Raw genomic sequence first — 17,647 nt, forward strand, 5'->3', positions numbered from 1 at the left:
GCCTATTGGTCAGTAGAACATCCCTCTCATGAAGTCTTGAAAGGTTCAACTTAATGCTATTAGTCCTTGCTATGACATTGCTGATATGTCCTTTTGATAACCTGTCTGTTCATACACTTCATAAAATTTTCATCTCAACGCTTTTAGGCTCACAAGTAGTAGCCATAGAAGTAGCAGTAATAGTAGTAAATATCGTAGTAACAGTAGTACTAGCAGTAGTGTGCACATATTCCCTTTTGGTCAGATGATCTTCCCCTTAAATCATTTATTGAAAGTTCCGACTTAATATCCGAATCAATACTTGAGATACACTTTTTTTTTAATTTGCATATACATAGCGTCTTTTAATTTAGTTCAAATTTCCCCTCAATATTGTAAATAGAGTAGTACGGCAATAGTTTAGTGGTAGTTGTCGTAATATTCGTACCATGCAAATATTATCTTTTTCATCTCCCTTATCATTTCCTGAATTTTCCGAATTGATATACTCAGTTGTTTCTGAGTTAAGCCCTTTTGACAATCCTTATACACGTAACGTCTTTTGATTTAGTTCAACAGTCTGCTCAAGCTTCTCTGAAAGGCTTACCTGAATACCCTTCATCTTCTTGGAAAGCAAAGTTCAAACAAGCATACCTTTCTCAATAATCTATGCTATATGAAAACAATGAACGAATTGCCTAACTAACAGCTCTTACTCTGAGGACTGTAGAGAGGTTGACATTCCCTAAAATATAATTATGGGACTTTTCAACAATACCAAAAATAGCTCTCTCAAAACTTTTATCAGATGGTTTTTGGGGAATGATAGGCCTGGAGGGGGGCTGATCACCCTCCATTTTCTTTTGAGTCTAAAAAAGGGCACCAAAACTTCTGACTTCCAATCAAATGAGCTCCATTTTATCAAGAGTTTACACAAACCACCCGTTCCACGGGAACCCTATATGCCCCAAAGCATAACTTACATCACTTGCACCTGGGCTTTGGGGAGGGGGGGGGGTTGTATCCACTATATAGATCATTAGGCGCCATTTGGGCCAAATCTTGGGGTGGGCATGAACTCCATCTGGGCCCTCACCCCCGATTCACTTTGTGTCGCGTAAGAAAATCTGGGTTTTGGCAGCACATTGATCGAATATTCTAAGTAAAAATGCATTTTCAGCACCCGTGTGTTACATGGAAATACTGTAACCAAATGTGGAACTCAGCCACACTGACAATCAACGAGGTTAAGTGATTAAACTGAAAGTGAAACATTCAACCAGACTACAGGCTGGCATTCCTAAGCAAGAGACTTTCTTATTTAAGCAAACAATACGTCGGTGAAAGTAACCTTCATTGTTATGCTGAGGGTTGTAACCAAAATCTCAGTGTCCCTTCAGCAGAAATCTTCCAGATCAAATATATTTACAAAAAGGAAAAACATCACAAGAAAAAAAAATATAAATAAAAAAATATAAATCACAAGAAAAAAAAATATAATTACCGTCGACGGCGACGGTAAGGAGTTGCTGAGACAGCGATTTCGTCGCTCGCGTAATTGCTTCTATGTAATGCAATTGGAAGATAAAAAGGAATGATAGGCCAGGAACTGACCTATTTTAGTCTATCAACTTAGAGGAATTACTGCAAATATTCAGAATTTATAATATTAATATAATCATCTAGGAAACGGGCATTTGACAGAACTTGAGAATTAGATTATGTATCTGACTTACTTTCAAAGTATACAATAGTTAATAGCAAATAGTGTTATTTTTATGGCCGGCAAAGGACCCTTTTTGGTGGAAGCTTGGGCCCCCTGGAAAATCTGGGGTGGGCATTTTCCCAGCCCTGCCCCCCTCCAATTGGCGCCTCTGATTGTTATATGATATTCCGACCAAAAGCAACAAAATGACTATCTCACAATTTCTATTGACTGTGTTTCGGGAAAATAGTATGTCAGGGAGGGGGCTAGTTGCCCTCCATCACTTTTGACTATTAAGGGGGAACTAGAATAGTGATGCCTCAACAATTTTAGGAAGGCCCATAGGGATGTGCTATTGGAGCTCCTATTCCCTAAAGACGCTATTACGCGCACCTGGGACTTAGACGATACTATGCCTATCGGCATAGTTCATCTGTATAATACTTAATAGAGTTTGTTTACTCCAGGATATATTTGGATGGTACGTAATTGGATTTTTTAGAGTTTAGGGGCCAATAGTCAAAATGCAACCGTACATGTTAAGTAATAGTTTCCTTCGATCGTTTAAAAACCTATGAGTGCCAGAAATAACTTTCAGGACCCCCCGCCAAATCATAATTTCTTTGGTTGGTACGTAATAGGACTTGTTAGAGTCCGTTTGTCAAGTGGGGAAGCCCCAGTTGTAAAAAATTGATCATGGTCCAATATTTGCATTTGGAGATGACGTAGTCTTACATGACTTATTTTGGTTCTGATGGACCTTTATAATCCAGTAAAATTGGTTTTGAAGGTCAATGAGACGTGACATTTTAGAGATTAGGGTTCATTCACTTCTGTATTGAAAAAGAGTTCAACATCGAGAATATTATTCTTGGCATGTTCTTTTTTATTGGATCTTATACTCTGTTGGATATTGAAGGTGCTAGCAATTCCGAGATAAAGCCTAGAGTGCCTATTATACCATTAAAAATTACAGGGAGTTGTCGGCTAACCTTAGGATGGGATGCGATGTTAGCACTATATGTAATATTATTAAGCAAATTCAAGTCAGAAAAACAGGTATGCTGTGAATCTGAATAAAGTGAATATAATGCATATACAAAGACAACAAGACGGATTAAATGCATTGATGAAATATATATTCAAAACAACGATCTGAATTAATCTATAAAAAAGGAGTGAGTTTGCTACTAGCGAGAAAGAATTTTTATCCATTGTTAGTCTATAATCGGTAGTGAGAGCGTTAGGATTAAAAAGGCTTGGATTTGAGAAACCAAAAATCATACAGAATGTAGTGACTTTGGAAAATGTTTGATTCTAGATGATGATTTTCCAGAGTTATCTCTTTAAAGGAATATATATATATATATATATATATATATATATATATATATATATATATATATATATATATATATATATATATATATATATATATATATATATATATATATATATATGTATTTATATATATATATATATTTTCACAGAATGCTAAACGATATAATGAGAAATGATTCTCCGTCTTCGGACTATTGTATGAAACTTTTACGTCGTGGCCCAGATGCATTTACTCAATTTATTGACACATTAATCCTCAAAGACATAATTTCCAGACCTTTTTACTACGCTGAACCAAATGACTATATCAAAATTTTAATTAGCTGTGTTAGGAGAAATGATGGCCGTCGATCGCTTTTGACTGTCATAAAGGGTACTAGCCCTTTATGAGCTAGTGTCCTCCTCGTCATACCCTGCAAGTCCTGTGGACATGATCAGTCATAAATCTTTGAATCGTTTTTTAGTCTTCAGTTGTATTAAAAAGGCTCAAAGAATGACAGACTATTTTAATGACCATTAATACATACCTGCCTTAGAATTGATTCTGCCCTGGGATGGACAATAGAAGTGATCGTAAAGAAGTGAAAAGAATCATTTTCATGCAACTTAGAAAAAATTAAGCCAACTTTGCCTCTCAAAGAGACTATGTATCTTGGCTTTACCCTAATTAGCCATGGATCTCTAGTCTTTCATCATTTCCACCAAGTTGATAATTCCTTGGTTGTATTCTCCCCCCAATGAAAAATTTCTCCCACGGATTTTTTCCCCACAAGAAAAACTCCAACCTTGACAATGCCCTCCACACCGGAGATTTTTTCCGGACGAGTGCCACTAGAATATTCTCTTCACACGCAGAATTGAAAAGCTAAAGAGGAATTCGGACAAATTAAAAGAATTTTGCATTTGAATCCCGATAAATTCCTCTACAAAAATTTTCCAATTGTTGTCAAATAATAAATACTATATGAAACAATTGACACTCTATATAGCTTATAGCCCACTCCTCTGGGATTTGGGGGATCATATCTTCCCCAGATTCATAGTTACATGGACTACAAGGGCCGTAAGCGGCCTACTAGCTACTTTCTTTAGCTTCGTAAACGGGCTACTAGAGTTTGATACGCTAAATTTGACCCTTTTGTACAGCTCGACTTTTTAAAACAATACTAAAATTTGGCGTAAAGAGCAGGGCTTTGAGGAGGGAACAGCCCCTTTCATATGCGGAGTAATTTCTGTTCGTATAAAGTTTTAATGTCGCTCCTTACTGTCAGTTGAAAAAACTTGTTTTTTATTTAATTTCTGAACGTTTTTAAATTGATGCATGTTTTGATTTTGGCTTTCCGCACATGGATAATTAAAACGAAATTTGCATATTAATTTTGTTTTGTCCAAATGGCTTTCTCATTGTTTTTATAGGACTATTTTAAGAAAATAGTGGTGGGGGAGGAGGCCTAGTTGCCCTCCAATTTTTTGGTTACTTAAAAAGGCAACTAGAACTTTTAATTCTTTTACGAACGTTTTTGTTAGTAATAAATATACGTAACTGACGAATTAACTTACTTAATGAGCTCCTATATTCGTATATTTGTATTAAGCATATGAGAAGGCTCATACCCTCGTCAATAAGATTAAATTTTATCCCAATTCTTTAAGAATGACCCCTGAATCACAAAGGTCGTAGAATAAACATTTGAAATTATAAAAAATGCTTTAGCATAAAGAGCGAGGTATTTAGAAGGAGATGAACCTCCACGTATGCGTAATAATTTCTGTTCGCTTTAAGTTTTAATGCTGTTCCTTACATCCAGTTGAAAAAAATCTTCATATTTATTTTTTCATTGTTTTTTTTTTTTTAAGAATGCTAGAAAACCCTGCATCGCCTTCATGGAAATTTTCTTCCCCAACAATAGATTCTCCATGGAAAATCATCACTCGTAACCCCCCTTCCCTCGACCTCCAACCCCCAAACCAGAAACAATTCCCCTGAAAACATATGTACACTTCCCAATAACTATTACTATATCAAACAGTTCGTGGTAACGTAAGGAGCGTAAGGAGCGTGGTAACGTAAGGAGCGACCAGGCTCAATAGAAACCAAAACTCTAAAAAATTAAATTTTGATACCAATAGCTACATCAAAAGAATCGTATTTTAATGCTGATTTTAAATATATAAGTTTCATCAAGTTTAGTCTTACGCACCAAAAGTTACGAGCCTGAGAAAATGTGTGTTATTTTAGAAAATAGGAGGAAACACCCCCTAAAAGTAATAGAATCTTAACGAAAATTACACCATCAGATTCAGCGTATCAGAGAACCCTACTGTAGAAGTTTCAAGCTCCTATCTACAAAAATGTGGAATTTTGTATTTTTTGCCAGAAGGCAGATCACGGATGCGTGTTTATTTGTTTGTTTTTTTTTTCTTTTTTTCATTTTTCTTTTTCCCAGGGGTGATCGTATCGACCCAGTTGTCCTAGAATGTTGCGAGAGGGCTCATTGTAACGAAAATGAAAAGTTCTAGTGCCCTTTTTAAGTGACCAAAAAAATTGGAGGGCACCTAGGCCCCCTTCCACGCTAATTATTTTCCCAAAGTCAACGGATCAAAATTCTGAGATAGCCATTTTATTCAGCGTAGTCGAAAAACCTTATAACTATGTCTTTGGAAACGACTTACTCCTCCACAGTCCCCCTGGGAGGGGCTACAATTTACAAACTTTGACCAGTGCTTACATATAGTAATGGTTATTGGGAAGTGTACAGGTGTTTTCAGGAGGATTTTTGGTTGGGGGGAGGGGTTGAGAAGAGGGGGATATACTGGGGGAACTTTCCATCGAGGAATTTGTCATGGGGGAAGAAAATTTCCATGAAGGGAGCGCAGGATTTACTAGCATTATTTAAAAAAAAACAATGAAAAAATAAATATGAAAAAGTTTATTTCAGCTGGAAGTAAGAAGCAGCATTAAAACTTAAAACGAACAGAAATTATTACCCATATGAGGGGCTTACCTCCTCCTAATACCTCGCTCTTTACGCTAAAGTATTTTTAGTAATGTCAACTATTTATTCTACGGCTTTTGTGATTCAGGAGTCATTCTTAATGAAATGGGACAAAATTTAAGATTTAGTGTAAAGAGAGAGGTACTGACGAGGGGGCGAACCCTCTCATATGTGTAATAAAAACATGAGAATAAAAAATTCTTTACGTAAGCTAGTTTATAAGTTACGTATATCTTTTACTAATAAAAAGATTCGTAAAAAATTAAAAGTTCTAGTTGCCTTTTTAATTAACCAAAAAATTGGAGGGCAACTAGGCTTCCTCCCCCGCTCTTTTTTTCTCAAAATCATTCGATCAAAATTATGAGAAAGCCATTTAGCCAAAAAAAATATGCAAATTTCGTTTTAATTATTTCTCTGCAGAGAGCCAAAATCAAAACATTCAAAATGATTCAAATTGATTCAAAAACGTTCAGAAATTAAATAAAAAAACAAGTTTTTTCAACTGAAAGTAAGGAGCGACATTAAAACTTAAAACGAACAGAAATTACTTCGTATGTGAAAGGGGCTGCTTCCTCATCAACGCCCCGCTCTTTACGCTGAAGTTTTTTACTGTTTTAAAAAGAAGAGTTGAGAGAAAGAGTCAAACTTTAGCGTAAAGAGGGCGTTGATGAGCAGCTCCTTTCACATACGAAGTAATTTCTGTTTGTTTTAAGTTTTAATGTCGCTCCTTACTTTCAGTTGAAAAAACTTGTTTTTTTATTTAATGTAAACAATTGTCAAAGTTTGTAACTTGCAGCGTCTACCCCGGGGACCGTGTTGAAAGATGCATCGGTTCAACATTTTATTTGACAATAATTTCATTTCCATTTTCAATTCTGTAAGAACTGGAAAAGAAAATATTTGTAATATTATTCGTTTTCAGCAAAGCATCAATGACGCAGTAGGCTTTAGGTTTTCCCGATTAAGGAAGGGGGTATACATATATATATATATATATATATATATATATATATATATATATATATATATATATATATATATATATATATATATATATATATATATATATATATATATATATATTATATACATATAATATCCTATATATATATATATATATATATATATGTATATATATATATATATATATATATATATAATTATATATATATATATATATATATATATATATATATATATATATATATTAATATATATATATATATATAATATATACATATATGATATCCACTAAATTGAATTCCTCTGTTTTGGAAAAAATTTTCTATTATTTCTAAGCTCTGTTTGATATGGAAAGGCAGTGTGGCCTTCATCGCTATTTAAATAATGTTCTGGTCTTGAAAAGGCATGGGGGTTGTCCGTCCTATTCATGTTAGTTTTGGATCGTTTTGAGCATGACTCGGTTTGACTTTGACTCGGCTAAAACTCTCTTAGCCTTACAAGTAGTTGCAATATAGGTAGTAGTTGAAGTAGCAGCAGTAGTAACAGCAGTAAATGTAGACGTGGCAGCAACAGTAGTAGTATCATGCACATATTGTCTTTTGGCCAATTGATTTTCCCCTTTAAGCATTTTCGGGAAGTTTTAATTTGATACTCAAATCTATTTTTGAGATATATTCATTTCACAATGTGCATACACATATTGTATTTTGATTTAATTCAAGTTTCCCGTAAATATTTTAAATGTAGTACTGCTGTTGGAGTAGTAGCAGTGGAAGTGGTAGTAGTGGTGGTAGCTGTAGTAGCAGTAGCAGTAGTGTACAAGTATTAGCTTTTTGGTCAATTGATCATCTCCGTTATCATTTCCAAAAAATCAAACTTTTTACAATATGTCATATTTATGTCAAAAGACGTCAATGTTTATGTCAATATGTCAATAAGATGGATGTTTTTCTGGGGAATTTTTTTTAAAAAACTACAACTGCCCCAAATATTTTATAACATATTTCTCATATCTTCATATTTCTCATATTTCTCATATCTTTACAAAGACTTGTTCTCACACCTTTGTTCCACGTGAAAAATAACATTGCTATTCACCCGTTTTTCTCTTTCATGAGAAATTTAGTCTTGTCTCAGGCCTTCTTACCTTTTGTTTTTCTCTTCGTCTCTCCAAAAATTTTGAAAAATTTTCAGGACACAACAGAAGATTCTATTTATTTGAATCGTACTGCAATCTCCATTTTCTGGATACAAGTTTTACAGCCCTATATTTTTAGAATCAGGTTTCTTAGACAATTCTTATTGGCCAATTTTCCATTTGACCCGACCTGAAGTCATATATAACTTGCAAAACTAGCAAATTTTAAAACAATGTTGCTGGTTTTTAGTGTGGAATCATAAATTATTGGATAAACATTCAAGATTTTTGGTGACACTAGTATAGTAAGTGTTGAGATAGTTGATTATACCCAGCTATTAATGTAAGATTTGTTATTTAATTTTTTCCAGGGGGATTTGAAAAGTACCATTATTCACTCTAAAAGCATTACTCTCCCCCCACCTGCGTTTCACGTTTAATAAGCCTTTTTTCTTTTAAGGAAGAGGGATGACATATACCACGGATTTTCTTCAACTTAAAATTTTGATCAAACCGTTCGTGGTAACGAACTGTAGTAAGGAGCGACCCGGCTCAATAGTAAACGAAGCTCTAAAAAAAAAAGAATTTTGATGCTGAAATATACATTAAAAGAACCAGATTTTCATGCTGATTTTAAATATATAAGTTTCATCAAATTTCGTCTTTGTCATCAAAAGTTACGAGCCTGAAAAAATTAGCCTTATTTTAGAAAATAGGGGAAAACACCCCCTAAAAGTCACAGAATCTTAACGAAAATCACACCATCGCAATCGGCCTATCAGAGAACCCTATTGTAGAAGTTTCAAGCTCATATCTACAAAAATGTGGAATTTCGTATTTTTTGCCAGAAGACAAATCACGGGTGCGTGTTTATTTGTTTTTTTTTTTTTTTTTTTTTTCCAGGGGTCATCGGATCGACCAAGTGGTCCTAGAAAGTCGCAAGAGGGCTCATTCTAACGGAAATGAAAAGTTCTAGTTCCCTTTTTAAGTGACCAAAAAATTGGAGGGCACCTACACCCCCTCCCACGCTCATTTTTTCTCCAAAGTCAACAGATCAAAATTTTGAGATAGCCAGTTTGTTCCGCATAGTCAAAAATGTCTTTGGGAATGACTTACTCCCCCACAGTCCCTGGGGGAGGGGCTGCAAGTTACAAAACTTCGACTAGTGTTTACATATAATAATGGTTATTGGCAAGTGTACAGTCGTTTTCAGGGGATTTTTTTTTTGGTTTTGGGGGTGGGGTTGAGGGGAGGGGGCTATGTGGGAGGATCTTTCCTTGGAGAAATATGTCATGAGGGAACAGAAATTCAATGAAAAGGGCGCAGAATTTTCTAAAATTGCTATAAAAAAACAATGAAAAAATAAACATGGAAAAGTTTTTTTTCAATTGAAAGTAAAGAGTAGCATTGAAACTTAAAACGAACAGAAATTATTACGCATATGAGGGGTTCTAAAAATACTTTAGCATAAAGAGTGAGGTATTTAGGAGGATATAAATACCTCGCTCTTCATGCTATAGTATTTTTAGTAATTTCAACTATTTATTCTACGGCCTTTCTGATTCAGGGTTCATTCTTAAAGAATTGGAACAAAACTTACGATTTAGTGTAAAGAACGAGGTATTAACGACGGTACAAACCCCCTCATATACATAATAAAAATTAAAGAATATAAAAGTTTGTTACGTAAGTTAATTCTTAAGTTACGTATATTTTTTACTAATAAAAAAAATTGTTAAAAATTAAAATTTATAGTTGCCTTTTTATGTAACCGAAAAAAATTGCATGGCAACTAGGCCTCCTTCCCCATCCCTTATTTCTCAAAATCGTCTAATCAAAACTAAGAGAAAGCCATTTAGCCAAAAAAGGAATTAATATGCAAATTTCATTTTAATAATTTATGTGTGAAGAGCCAAAATCAAACATGCATTAATTCAAAAACGTTCAGAAATTACATAAAAAAACTAGTTTTTTTAACTGACAGTAAGGAGCGACATTAAAACTTAAAACGAACAGAAATTACTCCGTATATGAAATGGGTTGTCCCTTCCGCAATCCCTAGCGACAATTCTGCTTTTTAAAACAATTAAAAGCTTTAGCGTAAAGAGCGAGGGATTGCGGAGGGGACAACCCATTTCATATACGGAATAATTTCTGTTCGTTTTTTAATGTCGCTCCTTACTTCCAGTTAAAAAACTAGTTTTTTTATATAATTACAATAAGGATTTTTTTCTGTATAGCCCATTGATCATCAGTATTACTTAAAACTAATACAACTTTTTTAAAACCTATGGAAAAAACAGTGGACTCACCCTGGTAAAGAGCGTTACAAAGGCTAGAATAAGTCCTCATTTTCCTCATGGATTTTGGTCCCATGACATAAAATCGGGAACCTAGGATTTTGACATAAAACTTAAGATTTTGGCCCCATGACATAGAATCAAGTTACTTAGTTTCATAGAAACTAAATGAAATTCTTAAATACCAAAGACAATATTGCTTCTTTTAGTACAGGGTCTTCATTGTTGGATCATAGGTAGCGCAATAGTGCTTCCTAAATAAAAAGCGAAGTTGACACAATGTATTATTTTTTTTTTCCCAAGACACTATCTAACAGTTCGTGGTAAAGAACTGTAGTAAGGAGCGACCCAGCTCAATAGTAACCGAAACTCTAAAAAATAGAATTTTGATACCAATAATTACATCAAAAGAATTGCATTTTAATGCTGATTTTAAATATATAAATTTCATCAAGATCAGTTATACCCATCGAAAGTTACGAGCCGGATAAAATTTGCCTCATTTTAGAAAATAGGGAGAAACACCACCTAAAAGTCATACAATCTTAACAAAATCACACCATCAGATTCAGCGTATCAGAAAACCTTATTATAGAAGTTTCAAGCTCCTGTCTACAAAAATGTGGAATTTCGCCTTTTTGCCAGAAGACAGATCACGGATGCGTGTTTATTTGTTTTTTTGTTGTTTTGTTTTCCCAGGGGTGATCGTATCGACTTAGTGGTCCTATAATGTCGCGAGAGGGTCTAACGGAAAAGAAAAGTTCTTTGGCCCTTTTAAGTGACAAAAAAATTTTGAGGGCACCTAGGCCCTCTCCCACGCTCATTTTTTCCCAAAAGTCACCGGATCAAAATTCTGAGATAGCCATTTTATTCATCATAGTCGAAAAACCTAATAACTATGTCTTTAGGCACGACTTATTCCCCTGCAGTCCCCGTGGGAGGGGCTGCAAGTTGCAAACTTTGACTTGTGTTTACATATAGTAATTGTTACTGGGAAGTGTACAGACGGTTTCAGGGGGATTTTTTGGTTTAGGGAGAGTTGGGGGGGGGGTTACGTGGGAGGATATTTCCATGGAAGAACTTTTCATGGGGGGGAGAATTTCAATGAAGGGGACGCGGGATTTTCTACATTATTTGAAAAAAAACAATGAAAAAATAAACATGAAAAGTTTTTTCTACTGAAAGTAAGGAGCAGCATTAAAACTTAAAACGAACAAAATTATTACGCATATCAGGGGTTTGCCTCCTCGTTATACCTCACTTTTTACGCTAAAGTATTTTTTAGTAATTTCAACTATTTATTCTACGGCCTTTTTGATTCAGAGGTCATTCTTAAGGAATTGGGACATTTAAGCTTTAGTGTAAAGAGCGAGGTATCGACGAGGGTTGAACCCCCTCATATACGCAATAGAAATATACGAATATAGAAGTTCGTTACGTAAGTTAATTCTTAAGTTAAGTATAATTTTAATGAAAACGTTTGTAAAAATTAAAAGTTCTACTCTCCTTTTTAATTAATCCAAAAATCGGAGGGAAACTAGGCCTCCTCCTTCACTCCTTTTTTCTCAAAGTCATCCGATAAAACTAATTAATTAATATGCAAATTTTGTTTTAATTATTTTTGTGCGGAGAGCCAAGATCAAAACATGCATTAATTCAAAAACGGCCAGAAATTAAATAGAAAAAAACAAGTTTTTATGGCACTTGGTATTAACCAAGTGACATATAGCAATCGCCAATTCTGTCGGTCTGTCTGTCGGTCCCGGTTTTGCTACTTGAGGCACTTCCAGGTAAGCTAGGACAGTGAAATTTGGCAAGCGTATCAGGGACCGGACCAGATTAAATTAGAAATAGTCAGTTTTCCGATTTGACCATCTGGGGGGAGTGGGGGCCCGGTTAATTCGAAAAAAATAGAAAAAATGAAGTATTTTTAACTTATGAGCGGGTGATTGGATCTTAATGAAATTTGATGTTTGGAATGATATTGTGTCTCAGAACTCTTATTTTAAATCCCGACCGGATCTGATGACATCGGGGGGAGTTGGAGGAGGAAACCCTAAAGTCCCGGTTTTGCTACTTTAGGCACTTCCAGGTAAGGTAGGACGATGAAATTTGGCAAGCGTATCAGGGACCGGACCAGATTAAATTAGAAATTGTCGTTTTTCCGATTTGACCATCTGGGGGGGGGGAGTGGGGGCCGGTTAATTCGGAAATAATAGAAAAAATGAAGTATTTTTAACTTTTGAGCGGGTGATTGGATCTTAATGAAATCTGATGTTTGGAATGATATTGTGTCTCAGAGCTCTTATTTTAAATCCCGAATGGGTCTGATGACATTGGGGGGAGTTGGAGGGGGAAACCTAAAATCTTGGAAAACACTTAGAGTGGAGGGATCGGGATGAAACTTGATGGGAAAAATAAGCGCAAGTCCCAGATACATGATTGACATAATCGGAACTGATTCGCTCTCTTTGGGGTAGTGGGGGCGGGGAGTAATTCTTAAAAATTAGAAAAATGAGGTATTTTCAACTTACGAACGGGTGATCGGATCTCAATGAAATTTGATGTTTAGAAGGATATCGTGTCTTAGAGCTCTTATTTTAAACCCCGACCGGATCTGGTGATGGGGGCGGGGAGTTGGGAGGGGGGAAACCTAAAACTTGGAAAGCACTTAGAGTGGAGGGATCGGGATGAAACATGGCGGGAAAAATAAACACAAGTCCGATATAGATGATTGACATAAACGGAACGGATCCGCTCTCTTTGGGGTAGTTGGGGGGGGGGGGTGTTATTTTGAAAAATTAAAAAAATGAGGCATTTTTAACTTACGAACGGGTGATCGGATCTCAATGAAATTTGATATTTAGAAGGATATCGTGGCTCAGAGCTCTTATTTTAAACCCGACCAGATCTGGTGACATTTGGGGGGGACTTGGGAGGGGGAAACCTAAAACTTGGAAAACACTTAGAGTGGAGGGATCGGGATGAAACTTGGTGGGGAAAAACACGAGTCCTAGATACTTGATTGACATAACCAGAACGGATCCGCTCTCTTTAGGGTAGTTGGGGGGGGGGTTAATTCTGAAAAATTAGAAAAAAGGAAGTATTTTTAACTTACGAACGGGTGATTAGATCTCCATGAAATTTGATATTAGAAGGATATCGTGTCTCAAAGGTCTTATTTTAAATCCTGACCTGATCTGGTGACATTGGGGGAAGTTTGGGGTGGGGAAACCTAAAATGATGGAAAACGCTTATATTGGTGGGATTGGGATGAAACTTGGTTGGAAAAATAAGCAGAAGTCTTGCCTACGTGATTTACATAATTGGAACGGATCCGCTCAATTGCGGGGGGGGGGGTAATTCTGAAAAATAAGAAAAATTGACGTATTTTTAACTTACGAAGGAGTGATCGGATCTTCATGAAACTTCATATTTAGAAGGATCTCGTAACTCAGATCTCTTATTTTAAATCTCAACCGGATCTAGCGTAATTGGAGGGGGGGCAGTTGAGGGGAACCAGAAATCTTAGAAAATACTTAAGAGGTGAGATCAAGATGAAACTTGATAGGAAGAATCGAAACCTGTCTAAGATACGTGACTGACTTAACTGGACTGGATCTGCTCTCTTTGGTGGAATTGGGGGGGGGGGGGGGTAATTTTGAAAATTGAAGCATTTGTAACTTACGAAAGGGTGACCAGATCTTAATCAAATTTGATATTTAGAAGGATCTTGCGCTTTAAAGCTCTAATTTTAAATTCCGACCAGATCCTGCGACATTCGGGGGAGTTGGAGGGGGAAACCGGAATTCTTGGAAAACGTGAAAATGGGGGTATTTTTATTTTACGAACAGGTGATCGGATCATAATGAAATTTGATATTTAGAAGGAATTCATGTCTCAGAGCTCTTATTTCAAATCCCGACCAGATCTTTTGACATTGGGGGGAGTTGGAGGGGGAAATCTTGGAGAAACACTTGGAGTGTAGGAATCGGGATGAAGCTTGGTGGATAGAATAAACAAATGTCCTTGATACGTGATTGACTGAACCATACTGGATTCGCTCTCTTTGGGGGAGTTGAGGGGAGGGGTTCAGTGATTTGGCGAGTTTGGTGCTTCTGGACATGCTAAGACTATGAAAATTGGTAGGTGTGTCAGGTACCTGCACAATTTGACTTGATAAAGTCGTTTTCCCAGATTCGACCATCGGGGGGGGGGGGGCAAAAGGGGGAGGCAAAATTAGAAAAAATTAGGTATTTATAAATTACGAGTGGGTGATCGGATCTTAACGAATTTTGATATTTAGAAGGACTTTGTTACTCAGAGCTCTTATTTTAAATCTTGACCGGCATTAAGCCTCTTATTTTCCTTTTTAAATCAATCTATTGATTCATAGAATTTTGCTAGAGCTCATACCATATGATCTCTTGGCTCTTAGCTCTTCTCGCCTCGTCACAAGTGCCATATGAGCTCTTAGCTCTTGTTTTAAATGAAAGTAAGGAGTAACATTAAAACTTAAAACTAACAGAAATTACTCCGTATAGGAAAGGGGCTTTTCCTCCTCAACGCCCCGCTCTTTACGCTAAAGTTTCTTACTATTTTAAAAAGTAGAGATAAGAGAAAGAGTCAAACTTTAGCGTAAAGAGCGGGGCGTTAAGGAGGAAAAGCCCCTTTCATATACAGAGTAATTTCTGTTCGTTTTAAGTTCTAATGTTGCTCCTTACTTTCATTTAAAAATTTTTTTCTATTTAATTGTATGAAATGAGTTGTTATAAAAACGTTGAGAGGAGCTCATTTGATTGCAAATTAAAAGTTCTAGTTGCCTTTTTTAAAGACAAAAGCTATTGGAGGGCGACCAGCCACCTCCCACACACATTTCCCCCCTAAATTCATCGGATGAAAACTTCAAGATAGTCATTTATTCAAAAATAGTTGATAGATTCGATAAGTATGCCTCTGGGGATGTCAATCTCCCCCCCAGCCTTCGGGCAAGGGTTGTCTGTTGTGTAATTTGTCTGTTGTTTATAAAAAGTACTTTCTATTAGGGATGGGGGACACCTTTGACCTTTAATCATAGGCAGCGCAATAGCGAAGCCTAAGTAAAGAACAATGCTGGCACAATGTATTATCTATTTATTTATTTTTTGGTTTGTTTTAGACCAGGACACTTCGTATCGAAGGAGTTGTCGTGGAAACTTCATAAAGGACTTATTCGATTGACAATTGAAAGGGCTTGTGCCCTTTTACATAGTCAAATGTGATTGGAGGGAAACTAATATACCCCTGGGGTATATTAAGGTTTTTATAGAAAGCATTTCGTATAAACTTCAAAAAGGGCTCACTAAATTGGAAATCAAGATGGTTAGTGCCCTTTTTAATGGACGAAATTGATTGGAGGACAACTAACTCCTCTCCCGCATCCATCATTTCCTCAAACACTTCCGATCAACATTTTGATAAAGGCATTTTGTTCAATGTAGTTGAAAGGTCCGTAAATTATATTTTTCAGTATTATAAGCCCCCCCCCCTACAACCCTCAGGGCAACGGTTGTAAGTTATGGCCTGGGACCTTGCAAGGTTTTATAGAAAGTGCTGTCGTAGAAAATTCAAAAAGGGCTCGTTTGATTGTAAATTGAGAGGACTAGTGCCCTGTTTATTAGGCAAAAGTGATCGGAGGCAAAATGACACCCCTCCCTCCTCAAGCCCATCATATCCCCAAATACTTCCAATCGAAATTTTGAGATTGCCATTTTGTTCAACGTGTTTGAAAAGTCCGGAAATTATGTCTTTGAGGATAAAAAAAAAACACCAGCCCTTAGGGCAAGGGTTGTAATCTATGGCCTTTTCCATGCCCATCATTTCCCCCACCCACAGCTCTCAGGACAAGGGCTGTAAGTTCTGTCATCGGGGCATAAAAGGTTCCTATAGAAAGGTTGTTCGTTTGTGCTGTGTGCTTATTGCCCTTTTGAAGAGTGAAAGTGATCGGGCGTAGCTCCCCCCCCTCGATACCCACAAAGACGTCGTGTTTTCCTGAGATACATCCGATAGATATTTTGAGGAAGTCCTTTTACTCAAAATCGTCCGAAGATCATATAACAAGTCTTTTGAGGCTGATACAAACCACCAAAGCCTCAGGGCGAGGGTTTTAAGTTATGGGTTTTAAGTAAGTTTCTTATGGAAGGGATGGTTGTATAGACTTTAGAAGTGGTTCATTTGGTTGAAATTGGAAGTTACGGTTCCCTTTTCAGAGTCACTAGTGATTGAGGTCAACTACCTCCCCCCCACCCAAATACCACTCTTTTCACCAATGTATCTTATTGAAGTTGTACGATGCCGATTTTGCTTAAAACTACCACTACTACTACTACTATGATACTAATACGATTAAGGCTACCCGTATGAAAGGGAAAATTTGACAGAATATTGAGGGGAATTTGAACTAAATAAAAACATACCATGCGCATGCAGATTATCAAAAGGGCGTATTTCAAGAATTGATTTGGGTATTAAGTTGAAACTTTCGGATAATACTTGAAGGGGAAGATCAATTGACAAAAACACAATATATGCTTGTCAGTACTAATACCAATACCGCTGCCTCTTTTCCTTGTGCTACTTCTGCTACTAAACTACTCCAACTACTACTTCAACTGTAACAACTTGCAACTACTTCAACTGCAACTACTACCGCTATTACTACTACAGACGCTAGTGCTACTGCTACTACTAATGCGACACTAAAACTGCAACTACTTTTTCTACCACCCAAACTACTGTGACAATAGTACTTTTAAGGCCAGGTCTGCGAGGGTAAAATTTGAGAGAATATTGATGGAAAATTTGAATTAAGAAAAGACACCATGTGCATTTAGATTGTATCTTAAGAACTGATTTGTGTAACCTCTAGAGAATACCTAAAGGAAAAGATTTATTGTCCAAAAGGCAACGTGTCCACACTACTACTAAAAGTGCTGTTATCGCCACATTTACTAGTTTTGCTGCTACTATTACTATTACACAACCTTCTACTTCTACCGCAACTGCTTTTAAGGCTAAGGGGTTAAGATGAAGTATATGAATATACAGGTTATCAAAAGAGCAAATCGACAATATCATAGAAATGACTAATTGTATTACTTGTGTACTTATACTACTGCTATGACTACTTTTATAACTATACCTAAGGGGGTGAAGGTGAAATTTTCAGAAAATATTTATGAAATTT

The 17,647-nt window shown here is 36.2% G+C and overlaps 1 protein-coding gene across 5 annotated transcripts in view; it reads left to right on the plus strand.

The window, feature by feature from the left end:
- LOC136028215 (uncharacterized) overlaps nucleotides 1-17,647 on the plus strand; it is a 177,216-nt gene that overhangs the window by 109,529 nt on the left and 50,040 nt on the right. For 2 of the 5 annotated variants that reach the window (XM_065705929.1, XM_065705930.1), the window contains exon 1: nucleotides 8,366-8,427. The exons of 1 other annotated variant lie outside the window; for it this stretch is intronic. The gene's annotated coding sequence lies outside the window, so the exon portion shown is untranslated. Of the gene's footprint in view, nucleotides 1-8,319; nucleotides 8,466-17,647 lie in introns of those variants that run through there. 2 more of the 5 variants (XM_065705927.1, XM_065705931.1) reach the window with 2 other exon arrangements.

The sequence above is a fragment of the Artemia franciscana genome, chromosome 6 (assembly GCF_032884065.1).
Source record: "Artemia franciscana chromosome 6, ASM3288406v1, whole genome shotgun sequence".
Taxonomy (NCBI): Eukaryota; Metazoa; Arthropoda; class Branchiopoda; order Anostraca; family Artemiidae; genus Artemia; species Artemia franciscana.